This window comes from Octopus bimaculoides, chromosome 25, assembly GCF_001194135.2.
Source record: "Octopus bimaculoides isolate UCB-OBI-ISO-001 chromosome 25, ASM119413v2, whole genome shotgun sequence".
Classification (NCBI taxonomy): Eukaryota; Metazoa; Mollusca; class Cephalopoda; order Octopoda; family Octopodidae; genus Octopus; species Octopus bimaculoides.
In genome coordinates, this window is record NC_069005.1 from 19471300 (window position 1) to 19477049 (window position 5750).

Here is a 5750-nt window from a genome sequence, read left to right on the forward strand (position 1 = left end):
CTGACAACTGTTCAGATACCATTCTAAAAACATTTGTAAATAGTCATGTATATTTCTTGAATCACAAAAGTAAGATTTTAATAAATGCTTTATATTTTTTTTTTAAATAAAACTCGTTGACATTGTTTTGTTATCAATTCTTTTAACTTCATTCATTTTATTGAATATATATTTCTTTCATACTGCATCCCTCTCTGCTCCATATTTACCTAGCATAATGTTTCTTCTCCCCAGTCAAGGTTTGTAGTCTCACAACCTGCATGGCAACTTCACTAGTGCTGGGGTACAAAGAAAGGTACCCAGCATGGGGAGGGCATCCAGCTATAGAAATAATACTGAACAAACTCTGGTGCATGATATACCCTAGGTCCACTGGATCCCTACTGTTCGATCCATACCAGCATCAGACATGGAATTTGAATAATGATGATGGTAATGGAATTGCTGAACCATGGTGTCATTGATTACAAATTTCATATGGGCTAATCACTGGTTCACTGCACTTCACATGGTACAAATGACAAGGGAGTATTTGCGAACTGATTCAGAGCAAATATTGCAAAAAACTTATCTTGAAGAGCACACATTTTACAGTTTTGTCATCAACATACATTAGTGAGAAATACACACAGACACACTCATACACACATTGTGTGTGTGTGTGTGTGTATATGACATTAAATGATGATGATATGTGTATGTACCTTTTTCATTTCTGTTTTTTATGTTAGCATGGATTAGTTGATATATATATATATATATATATATATATATAATAGATAGACAGATCCTTTATATCTTAACCACGTGGATTTAGGTTCAATACCATTGCATAGTACCTTGAGCAAGTGTCTTCTACATTCTGCTATAGCCCTGGGCCAGCCAAAGCCTTAGTAGACAAAAATAGAAAGAAGCCCATTGCATATATACATAAATGCTTGTGTTTGTCTCTTCTTGATATCACATGATGACACCATCATGCAAGCAGTCTCCTTTATGGCCAAACTTCCATGGAAACATGCCTGGGTATGGGGAAGTATCACCTTGCTTATGAACAAGTGAAGATTGGTGACAGGAGGGCTCCCTGGTTGTAGAAAATCTTATCTCAACAAATTCCGTTTGCCTCATGTAATTATAGAAAAGTGGATGTTAAAACGATTTATGTATACAGCATCAGGTGCACAATTTCCATTCTTTTATCTTGTACTTGTTACAACCATTAGACTGTGGATGTTGGTGTATCTACATCCCCGTAACATAGCAGTTTAGCAAAAGCAACCAATGGAATACACTGTGTCCCACATTATTAGGCAAACCAACCTTCTCTCAATAAATAAATGTATATTCGTTCAAAACCAGTTGTTTTCCCATTGACTGTTGGCAACACCTATCTGTGCACATTCTCTTAAAATAAATCAGATCTGCACAAATGCCAACAAAAGGCATCCATGTTTGTGATTGGGCAACATTTTCACCATCACAAATTATTAAGCAAGTATAATAAAAATAATTGTGTCAGAACAAACATTTATTTAATTCAACAAAAAAGGTTTAACAAAAACTTATTCATAAAGGTAAACATAATAATACATTCAAATGAAAATAATCATGGGATTATGATATTATACAGCTCCTAATGTTTGATGTATGATCCTCCACATGCAATAACCTTCCTTGTGCATTAAGTCACTGAATTTGTCAAGGTGATGATATCCTCTTGTGTCATGCTTTGAGCAGTGTCTACAATAGCATCCCAGAGGGAAACTTTACTTGAAAACTGCCATCTATCTTTCAAGTTTCCATCTACCAAATCCACTCACAAGGCTTCAGGACATTCCACAGGTTCTGGATCGGGTTTAATTCAGGGAAACAAGGTGGCCAATCCATCAAATGACCTCCAGAGAAGCCTGTTTGCTGCAGGTATTCCTTACAATCCTTCACTGCATGAGATGGGGCATTATCATGCATGAAGACCAACTTTCTCTTGAATGAAAGTTTTTGCATTTTGAACCATGGCTGGAAATTGTCCTTTAAGAAGGTAACATATGTTTTCAATGTCATCTTAATGCCATCTGGGACTTTACATGGCCTGACCATCATACCACCAACGATGTCAGCCCAAAACATGACCCCAACCTCCCCTCTGTTGGTGTCTAAAACGATGAGGACAGTTCCTGCTGATTAATACTCAACCTTTACTTCAGCCATCTGATCTGTGAAGGGTAGCACAGCATTGGTCAGTGAATAGAACTGTTGAAAAGTCTTAATGTATTCTGCCCATTTTAGTGTCTTCTGCTTGTGAACAGCCTTCAGAGGGGACCTTGTAACAGGTTTAACATTCCTGGATACCTGGTAGTTTTCGATACGTCTTCCCTGCCACGTTTGAAGACTTCTCCACTTGTCAGACATGGGTTCCGTACAACCTCCCTTTTTACACAGGACAAAGTATGATTTGAAGCAGCCCTCAACTTACCCTTTTCTGCCCTCGACAAGACAGAAATAGGAGATTACACACATTTCTTCACTGTTTGGTGATCTCTTCCCAGTATTTTTGATATTTCTATGGTTGTTTTTCCTTTTTCAAGCTCTGGTACGATGGTAGACTTCTCATTTGAGGTAAGATCACGTTTCTGACCCATAATGACACTTAAATTGAACACCTGCCAAATAATTTGAGACAGCAGAAATGTTGCTGCTACACGATAATGGCCACCATTTATTTTTACCTGTTCAGATCCAATTTATTTTAACAATGTGTGCAGATATGTGCTGCCAACAGTCAGTGGGAAAACAACTAGTTTTGAATGAATATACATTTATTTATTGAGAGAAGGTTGATTTGCCTAATAATGTGGGACGCTGTGCATGTACCAGGCTTAAAAAAACAAAAATAAGTACTGGGGTCAATTCATTTGACTAGAATTCTTCAGAGCAGTGCCCCACCATGGCTGCAGTCTTATGACAGAAACAAGTAAAAAAAAAATAAAGCAAACAAGAAAAAAAGGTAAAAGATAGTATTTAAAAAAGATAATATCCATTCTACTGGCCAAACTGGAAGAGGGTAGAACTTTTGATTGACTGCAATGAAAAATGTTTTCCATGGGACTGACTTGAATTAGGGAAATTTCAAGCACCACCTCAGACAGCTACACTAATGATTTCTGTTAGTTTTCATTCTATTCTCTTATTCTTTTACTTGTTCCAATCATTAGTCTACAGCCATGCTGGGGTATCACCTTGAATTTTAATTGAATTAATCTACCCTAGTACTTAATTTTTTTGCTAAGCCTGGTATTTATTGTATCAGTATCTTTTGCCGAACCACTAAGTTGCAAGGACATAAACACACCAACTCTGGTTGTCAAATGGTGGTGGGGGATGAACACGTTTATATATATAGACACATGATGGACTTCTTTTAGTTTCCATCTACCAAATCCATTCACAAGGCTTTGGTCAGTCTGTGGCTATAGTAGAAGACATTTGCCCAAGGTGTCATGCAGTGGGACTGAACCCAGAATCATGTGGTTGGGAGGCAAGCTTATTATCACATGAGCCTCTACAGCAATGTTTCTTAACTCTTTTAGTTTCAGTGTCCATTTAAAAGATGTTTGGTTTACCATGAATAGACAAAGTTTGTACCTTGCATGGCTGTGTGGTTATGAAGTTTGCTTCCCAACCAAATGGCTTCGGGTTCAGTCTTGCTGTGTGATACTTTGGACAAGTGTTTCCTAATATACCCCCAGGCTGACCAAAGACTTCTATATATGTGTGTGTGTGTGTATAAATATATATATCTGTAAATAATAATCATAATATTTCATAAGCTTAAAGCTTATAAGCAATCACTGTGCATTGACTAAGGTAAATAGTTTAATACTGGGGCATATAAGCCCTTGATGGAAAAAAATAGGGTTTGTCATACGCGTGCTGTAAACTCAACTTTTTTTTCTCAAGGGCTTATGTGCCCCAATATTAGACTATTTACCTTAGTCAATGCACAGTGATCATTTATAAAATATTATTATTATTATTTACAAATTGTAAAATTTGGCATGGCTTACCAAATAATCGCTGAATATATACATATATATATATATATATATGTATGTATGTATGTATGTATGTGTGTGTGTGTGTGGAGGCGCATGGCTTAGTGGTTAGGGTGTCAGCATCATGATCGTAAGATTGTGGTTTCGATTCCTGGACCGGGCGACGCATTGTGTTCTTGAGGAAAACACTTCATTTCATGTTGCTCCAGTCCACTCAGCTGGCAAAAACGAGTAACGCTACGATGGACTGGTGTCCCATCCAGCTGGGAAACACATACACCATAGAAACCAGGAAACTGGGCCCATGAGCCTGGCTAGGCTTTAAAAGGGCGCATTTATTTTTATTATATATATATATATATGTGTGTGTGTGTGTAGAGATATATATATATTTGATTAATGAGGGAGGTGGAAGATAGAATGTTTATTGATCACTACAGTCGTTCCAACCCATCTAGCATTGATTCTTAATGGGTGGGATACTGAACATCTGAGAAAGTGAACATGCTTTACTAGTGAATTACCAGGTCTATACCATATGATTTATTAACTACTAATATATATATATATATATATATATATATATCAATCATCATTTAACGTCTGCCTTCCATGCTGACATGGGTTGGATGGTTTAACAAGAGTCAGCCAGGTGGAAGACCACCCCAGGCTACTGTGTCTGTTTTGGCAGGGTTTTTACAGCCGGATGCCCTTCCTAGCACCAACCACTCTGCAGAGTGGACTGAGTGCTTTTTGCATGACATCAACACAAGTGAGGTCAATTTTGGCATGGTTTTTACAGCTGGATGCCCTTCCAAATGCCAACCACTTTACAGTGTGGGCTGGATACTTTTTACATGGCACCAGCACTGGCAGGGTCACCAAATAACTTGCAAGACAAGGGGAGGAGAGGATCCTGTGTCAGATGATGAAAGATTAGAGTGTGACAGACACAGAGAAGCAGAAACAGGTAGATATATATAAATTGGTGACAGTGGCTTTATCTTGTATCTGAGAATTTAGTTTCTTCTTCGCTGAATGCTTCCTTTAAAGTGATGGCATTGATTAGTGTAGACCAGTTCTTGCATAGAAGAGTCCATGGCATTGACTTTATGGTAATGTTGGTGGAGGACGAGGTTGATTTTGTTGAGCCTTTCTCTCCTGTCATTTGATTTCTTCTTTTGCTCTTCTGGCGGCTTCAAAGTTTTTAGTTCTGATGGTGATGGAACACTGTCACTTGGTACAGTCTCAGGCTCATGTTTCAAATGGTGTAGGCTGAAGTCCAGTGGTATTCAGTGTTGTTTGAGTTAGTCCTTGTATCTTTGAAGAGGGAACCCTATGGTCTTTTCCAAAAGGTTGAAAAGTGACATATATATACTTAGGTACTTCTGATGAATACATATATATATATACATACATACACACACACACACACATATATATATATATATATATATATATAAATATAAAATCAAAATAAGCAACAAGGATATCCAAAGTTAATGCAGTACGATCGTTTCATGCGACTCCTTAATCACCTTATTTTGAAATTGTATGGATAATACCATACTTAATTCTGGTGCCTAAACTTAAGTACTGTGTGGAATTTATAGGATAGTTTAAAAGCACGGGAACCAGTCAGGTGGCACTGGCAACGACATACACACATAAATATATATGTGTGTGTGTGTGTGTGTG